The 11,551-nt window shown below is 55.4% G+C and overlaps 2 long non-coding RNA genes across 2 annotated transcripts; one reads left to right on the plus strand and one right to left on the minus strand.

The window, feature by feature from the left end:
* Positions 1-314: 314 nt before the first annotated feature.
* On the plus strand, positions 315-5,450 carry LOC137227357 (uncharacterized). The gene is made up of 3 exons (XR_010944820.1): positions 315-1,270; positions 3,995-4,167; positions 5,212-5,450. It is a non-coding gene; the product is annotated as an uncharacterized lncRNA (long non-coding RNA).
* A 533-nt stretch (positions 5,451-5,983) lies between these two features.
* LOC137227358 (uncharacterized) lies at positions 5,984-11,128 on the minus strand. The gene is made up of 3 exons (XR_010944821.1): positions 11,024-11,128; positions 9,500-10,185; positions 5,984-9,212 (listed from the first exon to the last, which is right to left on the minus strand). It is a non-coding gene; the product is annotated as an uncharacterized lncRNA (long non-coding RNA).
* Between the last annotated feature and the right edge of the window lie 423 nt (positions 11,129-11,551).

The raw sequence follows: 11,551 nt of genomic DNA on the forward strand, positions 1-11,551 counted from the left end.
AGAGATGGGGGGTGGGGGGCGGTGGACGGGGCCCCCCAAAGAGAAAAGACTAGGGCCAGCCAGGGGGAGAGAGTCGGGAGGGGGCAAACTTGTGAAAATAAATATTTATAAAATGAGAGTTTCTAAATTCTTTTTGCATTTCCGTAGTAAATTATTCATCTGTGTATCTCCCTCTCTCCTAACTGCTTAGGGAGCTGTCAAGGGGGGTGTGGCTTTCTGTGTTTCCCCCCCGCCCCGCCCCGTCTTCCTCCCCCACCCTCTTCCTCCCCCCTCCCCCACCTCTCTCCGTCTATCCCCTTCCCCCCTCCCTAATCCTCTCCTTCCTGCCCCTTCCTTCCCTCCTCCTCCCTCTTCTCCCCACTCCGTTTCCTATCCCCTCTAACCCCTCTCCCGTCTCCCGCCTCCCCTCCTCCCCACTTCCCTCCTCCCGCTTCCCGTCTCCCCCTCCCCTTCCTGCTCCAGTTGGAGCTGAGCACCGGAGGCTGGCGGGGAGGGGCCGCCGCCCGGAGGTGACCGGCTGCCACGCTCTCGCGTTTCCTCCCCGCCTTAAATAAGAATAATCGTCTAAGTCAGCGGGGCTGGGATTAAAAAAACACTCGTCGCTGGCAGTCTGGCACCCCCAACCGGGACCACGGAAATCTTCCTCCAGAGGACTGGGGACGCTGGAGTTGGGGGGAAGGTGGAAGCTGGGCCAGGAGGGGGCTGCCGTCCCAGGAGGGCCCCGGCTGGAGCCAGAGGCCACACTGCTTCCAGGGGACCTTGCTGAGCCTCAGTTTTCTGCTCTGTGGGATGGGGCCAAAGACTAACTTCCTGTTCTCTAGGGCCACACCAGCTCTCAAATCCGTTTGTGAGTCTAGAAGTTTTCAAGGCCCCTCTGATCAATCCCCACAGCTGATCAGGCAGAAAGGAGGAACAGGGGAATGAGTCTTCAGGGTATGATGTGAGTTCCTAAAGCCAGTCAAGGAGTGGGGAAAAGCCCGCCCAGCACCCGGTCACAGTGGGCCACACCACTCTCAGTCTGTGGCCTGGAGCACAGGCTCCGTTTCCTCACCTGCAAACTGAGCTGTGATGCCTCCCTCCCCTTGACAGAGGACAAGGGCCCTCCCCCTGCGAACTGCTGCACACGTTAGCGGCTAAGTGGCAGTTGTCCTGTGCCCAGCCATCCCCCTCCCCGCCCAGCCTCCAGGTCACCTGCACTAAACAGCAATAGGAAAGAGGGCCGGAACCTCTTCTCTCCCAGCAAGGAGCAGTCAGCACCAGAGAAACCAAGGTAGGTGGCAGATCAGAGCCTTCCCTGCTACCGACACCAGCCTAGAAGTCAGGAGCAAACCTTTGGGGATTCTTCAGAGATCTGCATCCTTTTCCTCCGTGTGATGCTGCAGGTGGAAGGCGGCCTTCCCTTTCTGGGCCAGGAGGCCCGGGTGTCAGGTCCTGAGTTTGATTCGTGACCCTGCTGTTTGACCTTAGCCTTTGACCTTTCCCTCTGGGGCAAAGAGTTCCAAGGTTCCTTCCAGCCCCTGCCTGTTTAGGATTCTGTTTTCTTTTTTTTGCTGTACGCGGGCCTCTCACTGTTGTGGCCTCTCCCGTTGCGGAGCACAGGCTCTGGACGCGCAGGCTCAGCGGCCATGGCTCACGGGCCCAGCCGCTCCGCGGCATGTGGGATCTTCCCATACCGGGGCACGAACCCGTGTCCCCTGCATCGGCAGGCGGACTCTCAACCACTGCGCCACCAGGGAAGCCCTGTTTACTGCTGTTGACAGTGATGAGCGCCACTGGTCCATGACTCACTAGGTGCCAGGAGCAGTGCTCGGAGCCTCACAGCTCCTTTCAGCCTCCCCCCACCCTTCTCATCTAGGGCGCAGTGACTACTGCCCCATTTTACAGATGAGAACGCTGAAGCTCAGAGCGGGGACTTGCCTCAGATCAAGAGGCTGGACAGTGGCTGACGGGTGCTCTCGCTTTGGCGACACAGAAGGGTGTCCTCACCCAGCTCCCTGTGCTGCCCACGGGGACATCTTACGTCAGGTCAGTGCTGCCCGGAGGGAAGGTGGCCCTTGGGATCAGAGTTGTCCAGCCTGCCCCAGCCTAGTGACCTCAGGCCCGACAGGACCTTCAGAAACACCGGTCTCTGATCTGAAGACTTCTCTTCGTCTTTTCCATAAGCACAGTGAGAAATGCATTGGGAAAATGACCCCCCTCTGGATAATTATCCCACATCCTGTGACCGGTGACACATTCGCTGGCCTAAAACAGTGGCTTTCAAGCCTCTGATAGACCCTAAGGGGCATTGGGAAAAGGGGGCAAAGAGAGCCAGGGTGGGCTCCTGCTTCACTCAGTATGAATCACTTGGGCAGGATCTGTCTTGAGAAGGAACAAGGCCCAAGGTTGAGGTGGGCAGGTGCATGAGAAGAACCAGTTTGAAACCCACTGTTGTAAATAGTGAGAAGCCGTTTGGGATGGAGAATTGCGGCTTCCTGAAGCCCCCACTTACGTAACTTGGCTCTCCCCCGGCTGCCACCCCAAGGGTGAGCAGACAAACAAAACTGCAGCTAAAGAGGCTTCTCCCAGGACTCTCTGGCCCAGAATCCTTTATGAGGTCACTGCATTCAGTCACTCAGACAGGCCCACCCAGTGGGTGCCGTCATACCCGCAGTGTGAACGCGCAAACTGGGGCTCAGAGACCTTCACTAATTTGCCCAAGGTCACACAGCCAGTACGAGGCTCAACTAGGACACTCGGGCTTCTGACACTGACTGCCCTGCCCTGAAGAAGCAGCACGGTCACCCAGCGCGTGTCATTGGCTCCTGCCCCCGTCCTGCTCCAGTCAGTGTCAAGCCATCCCCAGGGGTTTCTTTGGGCCCCGGGAGGAATCACAGATTCTCAGGAACAGATCTGAGGAGCTGTTCAAATATATTCAGGAAAGAAAACAGCCACGGCCCCGGACAGAGCTGGTCCTGCTGTGGGCACTGCCATGTCCTCCACGTACCCACCCCTCAGCCAGGGCGCCTCTATCCCCGCTGCAGGTGACAGCCATGTTTGCCACTCCCCGATGGAGTTGTCCCTAAAGTTCCAGAGCCCTTGTGCCTCCCAGAGGCCCCAAAGCAGGACTGCGAGTCTTCCAGGAGCCTGTTTTCCATACATCCCTCACGTCTGTATTGGACCAGGTTCTGGGGCTGCCACCACGCTGCCCCCAATCAGGCCAGGCCCTGGTTAGTCCTGAGCGGCATTCCCTTCTTCCCTAGAGATGGAGGTCCCCTCGGGAGGGAGGTGAGACAGAAACAGCCTGGGGTTGGCCTATCTTCCACCTTGTCAGAGAGACCCCAACAGGTAGAACCCCCCGGGCCCAAGGTGGGGCTTGCTCTGAGCTTAGGAAGAGTCAGTGTTGCTGATGGTGGGTGGGGGATGGGAGACAGAACAACAGAGCAGAGGGTCAAACTCACTTTTCCACCAGCTGAAGGCACAACTGGGCAAATTGGGGCGGGTCTCAGCCTCTGGGTGTCTGGGAAGCGAAGGAATGAAATCCTGGCTCCCGTGTGGAGTGAATGGAACTCTCCTTGCAGGTGGGGAAGTCGTCAGCCCCTGCCCAGTTGGTTCCAAACCCTGTGGGATCTGCTCCCTGGAGCTGGACCCGCCGCTTCCAAACTGGAAGCAGAGGGGGGAGGGGAGGCCCAGGCATGGCTGTGGATGAAGGATGGGGGAACTGGGAGGGGAGGGGAAACTAATACCGACTTTCAGTCCCACTCCAGTGACTCATACACCCCACCTTTAGCGAGAAAGTTAGAGATTTTCATCATTATCATTAAAGGGGGTGGTTAGAAACGCTTAGAATCTATGAAAGAGGGAGATCGTTCATGCACGCACGTTAACCATAGTTAGTCATCTCTGGATCTCTGGGTGAGGGGTATTGATGACTTTTCCCTTCTTGTTTGTCGCTTTCGGTGTTGCTTGAATTTATTTATATATTTTACAAGAAGGGTGTTTTGTTTTTTTCCAGAAACAACAGTGATGTTACCCCAAAAGAGAAAAAAAAATTTTAAAGTCAACAAGACTAAACTCTGTAAATACCAAGACACTCTTCCAAAAAGATGCAGCAGATATGAAAACAACGAAGGGAAAACGTCAGAGGCTCATTGTTCCGCAACCCGAGGAACCAAAGAACCAGACCTGGTGAGTCCCGAAGAAGAGAAGACGAGTTTCAGAAACTCACGGAAAGAAAGCTCTTGGGGGAACACGAGTGCCTTTGAGAGGAGCCAGTAAGGAGCGGATCCATGAGGTCTCCAGCAAAGAGCTGGAACCCAAGAGGACTCGGCTCAGGCTGGGACTGTGACTCAGAGGCCGCTCTCTGGGCACCACGGGCAGTGTTTGCTCTCTGTAAGATGGGCATGGCAAGAGCGCCAGTATTAGGACTGGCGTCGCAGAGCCGAGATGGGAAGGGCATCCCCTCTTCCTGCCTCCCTCCCCATCCCCCACCCACCATCGGCAACACTGACTCTTCCTAAGCTCAGAGCAGGCCCCACCTTGGGGCCGGTGGTGGTGGGGGGTTCTACCTGTCGGGGCCTCTCTGGCGAGATGGAAGGTAGGCCAACCCCAGGTGGCCGTCCTCTTTGGAAACGCCCTGGGATGGAAAACTCAGCTCCGTTAGCAACTGTTCTTAAAAGCCCCTCCTGACCCTGGAGGCAGCACCTGCCACCAAAGAGCTGTCAGATGGTCCCATGCACCTGCCCTTTGACCAACAGATTCCATTTTTAGGAATTTAGACCACAGAAAGCCTCACACGGGAGACAAAGGGAAAATGCACAGGAAATTCACTGCATCACTGTTTATAACAGGAGAACTTTGGAAAGCGCCTAGACACCCATCCAGGGGGACTGATTACATAATGGGAAGGCACTGCCCAGTGGAGAGCAAAGAGCTGTAACAAACACCTGCCTGCTCCTTCAAGGAGTGAAAAGAGCAATAGGCCTTCGTCGGTATTTCAGGAAGGACACCTGGTTCACACCTTGCTTGTCAACGTAGCTGTGGTTGCCCTGGGAAGGGAGCTGGGGGCTTGGGTAGGAGGGAGAATAATTCTACCCTTAAACCCTTTTCTCTGATTCACTTCACCGTGAGCACGTACTCCCTAGGAAAGCCATCCGCTGGCCTTCCTCCCACTAGGACGCTGAGTAGAAACTTTTGGTGCTCACCCACCCTCAGTTCTCCTCTCCTTCTCAGGACCCATCACCCTTGCCGCGGGGTCATGAGACCACTGCTGGCCAGCGGATTGTGGGAAGAAGTGATGTGTTGTTCTTTTCCCTGTCTCAGTGACCCAGAGACGGAGGTGACACAGGACGGAGGCAGCGTGGACCCCTGAGCTTTCACACGGAGGACAGTTGCCCTGGAGAATCACCTGGACTCACAGCAGACTTTTGTTGTGTTGAGACGGTTCAATGTGGGGCTTATTTGTTACTGCAGAGCAACCTAGCCTTGCTAACTGACACACATTTGGAAAACCACGTTCTTATTCAAGGGGTACCAGAGAGCTTGGACAGGTCCCTTGACTCCACCAGGCCTCAGTTTCCCCATGTGTGTGGTGAGGCGAGGGGGCTTTTCTCCTCTTACTAGGGCCTGTGCTGCTAATGGACCCAAGCCCTAAAGGCCTGAGGAGTATCTGCCAATACTAAGGGCTGCTGGTGTGGAGTGCTTGCTGGACACTGGCCGCTGGCTGGGCCACCTTGGGGATATCACGGAATCCTCACAGTGGCCCCAGGAGGGAGGCACTATCATTATCCCCATTTCCCCAGCAGGAAACTGAGGCTCAAGAAGGTAAGGTCACTGGCCCGGAAGCCCCAGCATGTGTGATTCTTAACTGCTCTAACGACAACTGCCACCTGGTATTTTACTTTCTCTCTTATAAACACAACTTAAAAGAAAGCCCACTGTTGACAACTTGGGAGAGCTTAGAATAAGGATTTTTTTTTTTAATTCACGACCTTAACCATTTTTTTTTAACATCTTTATTGGGGTATAATTACTTTACAATGGTGTGTTCGTTTCTGCTGTATAACAAAGTTATACGTATACGTATGTTCCCATATCTCTTCCCTCTTGCGTCACCTTAACCATTTTTAAGTGTACGGTTCAGTGGCATTAAGTCCATTCACGTTCTTGTGCAAGCACCACCACCAGCCATCTCCAGAACTCTTTCTTTTTGGCCGCAACTTGCAGCACGCAGGATCTTACTTCCCCCCCCAGGGATCGAACCCTGTCCCCTGAAGTGGAAGCGTGGAGTCTTAACCACTGGACCACCAGGGAAGACCCAGAACCCTTTTTATCCTGCGAAACTTTGTACCTATTAAACACGAACTCCTTATTTACCCCTCCCCCCAGGCCTTGGCACCCACCGTTCTCTGTGAATTTACCCATTCTAGATACCCAATATACGTGCAATCATACAGTATTTGTCCTTTAGTGTCTGGCTTATTTCAGTTAGCATAATGTCCTCCAGGTTCATCCAAATTGAAGCATGTGTCAAAATGTCCTTCCTTTTTAAGGCTGAATGACATTCCATTATATGTATGTACCACATTTTGTTTATCCATTCATCTGTTGATGGACACTTGGGTTGTTCCCGCCTTTTGGCTACTGTGGATAACGCTGCAGGGAACGTGGGTGTACATATATCTGTTGGAGACCCTGCTTCCAATCCTTTGAGGTATATATCCCAAAGTGGAATCGCTAGATCATATGGTAATTCTATTTTTAATTTTTTGAGGACCCACCATACTGTTTTCCACGGCGGCTGGACCATTTTACATTCCCACCAAGAGTGTACAAGCTTCCAATTTCTCTACATCCTCACCAACACTTATTTTCTGAGTTTTGGTAGTAGCCATCCTCACAGGTCTTAGGTGGTCTCTTATTGTGGTTTTGATTTGCACTTCCTGATGGTCACTGAGGGAATGGGATTTTTTTTAATGCCACTGGTGCGGTCCCCTGGACCTGCTTCCAGAGGAGGAAGCAGGGGGCCGGGGTGCTGCTCCAGTCCTGGGGACATCGTAGCCACATCTCAAAGTCCTCGAATCCCAAACAGGTGCGTGGTGCCGTGCTCCTGTGCCCTAATGACCTGTGCCCACCCCAGCTGGGGTCCCAACTTCTCCAGAACCTCAGCCTCTGACGTTGCAACCCCCTACTTCCCCTACTGGGCCTGAGCAGGAACTGAGCTCGGCCTTTCCAGCCTCACCTGATCCTGTGACCTAGAGTCCCCACCCAGGCCGGGGACACAGAGCACAGAGGAGGCAGCATTACAGGGAGGTGGGGGGGGGGAGAGGGGTTGGTCATCTGCCTGTCCCTTGTCCTTCCACGTCTAGTCTAGTGCAGCTTTGTGTGTGGGACAAGGTCAGGGACTTTGGAGCCAGACAGACTCAGTCTGAGTTCCATCTCTGCCGTGTGCCAGCCGTGTGACCTTGGATAAGCCACTTCCCTTCCCAGCCCTCACTTTTCTCATCTGTAAAATGGCTGAAATGGTGCTTGGCACAGAGTAAGCTGACTAAGCACTTCCCTTAATGACCAGCATTATCATCATCCTCACTGTCATCCACATCCAGAGGTACGATCGGGTCCCACCTGTGTCAAACAGTCCATGGCTCCCTATTGCCGGCAGGAGAAAATCCACCACGCTCTCACGGACTGGTGGGCACTGCCTGGACTGGTCCCTGCTGACATCTCCAAACTCCTCTTCCCCTCACTCATCACAATGCAGTCACCTGGGCTGCCTCCTGTCCCTCAAACACCCAGCACTCCTTTCTGCCACTGGCCCTTTGCACATGCTTTTCCTCCTGCCTGAAATGTGCTTTCTTCACTCCGCTCCACGCCCATCCCTCCCACGGTTAACTCCGAAAAGGCTCTGTCTCACTTCAAACATTACCTCTTCCAAGAAGCCTTCCTGGACATCCCCACTCCTTGTCTACATGGGAACCCTTGGCCTTCACAGCTCCGTACCCACCCCCCACCCCTGCATAGCGCTTCACAGTACTGAAATGTGAAATTATTTGAGGAATGTCAGCCTCCCCAAGTGAGCTCTGTGAGGCCAGAATCACGACTGTTTTGCTCCCCATTATCGTGCAAGCACCAAGGACAGGGTTGACCCAGGGGCCCCCCAAATGTTCATCAAATTGAATTATTAATTTCCAGAATCTCCTTGACTTGGGAAACTCAGATTCTTTTCAACGAAGACAATCCATTACCTACATAACGAAATAGGCTTTAACGTTCATACCTTTGTAAGACTTTTCCACTCATTACACGAACAAATCTGGGAAAACCCTCAGCTTCATCCTGTGCCCTAATTTTTCAGCTCGTGGTCACTGAGCTCAGAGCAGCTGCCCACAGCTCCTGCTGCGCCTCCTCGCAGCCCAGCCTCCGGCCACCCCTTCCTCAGAACACGCAGGAGGCTGCGGGCTGCTCCAAGTGTCGCCCCTTGCCTGGGGATAAATGCCAACCATGAGTAATGGCGGGTTGCTGCGGGAGATGCAGACGCACATTCAGCCCAGTCAGCAACATCGGCGAAAGCCAATGTGGCCCCCTGCCCGGGGTTAGGGCCTGGCTCAGCCGGTCCACACACAGCGGCCCCCCAACCAGTTGGGGGGTGAAGGTGCGGACCCCCAGGGGAACGCGGGGCAGGACGCCCGCTAAGATGTGTTGCCAAAGCCGCGCATGCGTCGGTTCCTGCATCTTCTCCCTTGTCTATTTCAACAGCCCAGCGACTACCGTCTACTCCAACTGGTCTGGGGGAGGCCCTAGTGAGGCCCAGGGCTCACCCTTTCCCCAGGCCATGGGATGCTCTACAGGACGCTTCAGAGGGCCCCAGGGGAGGTGGTATTCAGAGAGGGGCCGCGCTGAGGTCCATTCAAATGGTTCTCCATGAAAGAACGTTCTTGATGCGGTGATGCAAATAGGCTACAGGAAACAATCACCGTTAGTACCACTGGTGCTGTGATTGTGGTTGGGGCAGCTCAGGGAAGGTGACACCTTGAGGCCTGGAAGAAGGGCGGACTGTCCCAAAATATAGACGAGTTGGGGGAGGACTTGGGACGTGGGGTCAGCGTCTGGTTGGGATCCACAGACACGCAGGGTGAGCCTCAGGGTGAATGAGACCGGTTGAGAGGGAGGGTCTGAGCCTGGAAAAAGGAGCCTGGCCTGCGTGGGGGTCCTAGGTTCCCCCAGGGCTCACGTTCCTGTGGGATAGATGATATAGACAAAATGAAACAAACAAGCAACTAGATGGGATGTGGGAGGTGGCAAGGGCAAGGGGCGGAAGTGGGTGGTTAGGGAGGACTCCTGGGGGGGAGAGGGTGGGCCCTGGGGATATCTGGCGGGAAACTCCAGGAGAGAGGGCCCAAGAGACTCCAGGGTACCCGGAACCTGAGAAGAGTGGAAAAGAGTGGGGGTGGGGTGGGGGAAGGAGAGGGAAGTAGGGGAGGGGTGGGAGAGGGAGAAGGGGTGGGGGGGGCGTCACACTCACCCACATACACACAGGGAGAGCTTCTCCAGACAGCTGTTCGTGCCCCTTGTTTCCTTCCCAGAATTCCCAGGCTAACCCATCGGGCAACAGGCTACACCCCATCCCCCAATAATCAAAGACTTCCTCATCTATGCAGAGCATTAGGGGGGCTCAGCCTTTGTGGATCCTCACAGCTGCCTGTGGGGTGTCCTAACCCCCATTCTGCAGCTGAAACAGCCGAGGCTTTCGCTGGAAAGGGGAGCAGATCTGGGACGGGGCTCGGGGAGGCAAGAGGCCTGGAAACCCTCAGGGAAATTCACACTCCAGCTGCTTGCCAGCCCAAGGACAAGCGTTCTCAGCGTGTCACATCAACACACACACATGCACACTGACACGCACGTGTGTACCCGGACACACAATCCCACCCTCACACTGTCATGCGCACACACTGGCAAACAGATAAACACTCACAATGACACACAAGCATAGCCCAACACACCACCCCACACACACACACACACACACACACACACACACACACACACACACACACACACACACACACACACACACGACTGCGTCTCTAGTTGGTCTGAGCTCTCTGCTCCAGAATGGCTCTCTCTTTAGGCTGGAGCCTCCTCGGGGAAATGTTTCCATCTTCATATGATCCTCCAGACTGTCCCCCAGCTGCCGGGTCGCCTAAAATCCTGAGAAATAAGGAAAGATTCCTTTAAAACGCACACTTCAAATTTTAGGCTGAAACAGTTGGAAGTTTGGAGCCCAATCTTCAGGCTCAGTCGGACGTGGGCTTGTGTTACCAGGCAGGTGGGGACAGGTAGGATGCTGAGGGCCCTTGACGGGGGCTAGGGTTGCAGAGCAGGGGGTGTTGGGGGGTGGTTGGTCTGGGCAGATTCCATACCTGCCCCATCCCCCATGGCTGGGAGCAAACTCCACAGAGCAAGAGCTGGCCGAGGGCTGAGGGGGGGGGGCGGGTCAAGGATACCGCTCTGGGAGTCCCACCCCACCTCCCACTCACTCTGCGACCCTCCCCAAAGGACTTGGCTCCCGTGAGCCTCAGTTTCCCCATCTGTACAATGGGTGCGATCCACCTCTTAGGGCTAGTGTGAGAGTTAAATGACATCCATCATACTTACAAAGTTATAAGCCCTGGAAGCCCAAGAAAAGAAAGTGGGGCGGGGGATGGGAAAAACTCGAGGCAGTGGCCTCTCGGGCGTAACCGGGCTGAAAATAACCAGCATTTTCCTTTTCTCTGCGGCTGAAGCAGCGCTTCCCATAGGACCGCGCCTGCTTATCAGGAGCAAAGCCGCTCTCTCTGCCAGAAGGTGACTGTGGGGGCTTGGCTCCCCACTCCAGCCTCCAGCCCGACTCCCACGGAGGAGAACACTGAGCTCCCCCCTCCCAGTTCAGGTTTCTACCCCCCCAACCCCCCCCCCCAGCAATATTGCATATATTTAAATCTCTGCTGTTTCCAGGTTTGAGCCGCGTCCCCCGCCCCCGCCCCGGAAAAACGGAGAAAGAAATTACAAAAGCCCGTCATTTGTCTCCGTCCCCGCACCCATCTATCAGGGCCGCCGAGCCCGTCGCCTCGAATGATGCGCGCGCCCGGACGGCGCTTTAATGGGGCGCCGCGTGTGACTGTGCAGCCGCGGCGCAGCCGGCGCCATTTGCATACATATTAAACGTAGCAGTAACAAATGCAGACATGCAAACCATTTGGATGGGCTCCTCGTGCGAGCCTGCCAGGACATCAATCTTCTGGTTTCTTAAAGGAAACCTGCTCGGGAGGAGGTGGCGAAGCCTCGCAGCCCACTGGCCCTGGGAGGGGGGCGGCCGGCATCTGTCCGCGGAACCCAGTCGGCTCTGGGGGTCCTTCCCGGCCACGGCCTCGGAGGACTCGCGGACAGAGAGCCAGGGGACCAGGGGACTGGAAGGCATCATCAGTCCCTCTGGGAGTGGGTCCTGGCTGGACGGGCTGTGTGCCCTGGAGTACGAGGCTTGGCCCCTCTGAGCTCTGCTCACCCAGTGGTAGTGATAACTTAGCACAGCGCCTCC

This window comes from Pseudorca crassidens, chromosome 7 (assembly GCF_039906515.1).
Source record: "Pseudorca crassidens isolate mPseCra1 chromosome 7, mPseCra1.hap1, whole genome shotgun sequence".
NCBI classification, from domain to species: Eukaryota; Metazoa; Chordata; class Mammalia; order Artiodactyla; family Delphinidae; genus Pseudorca; species Pseudorca crassidens.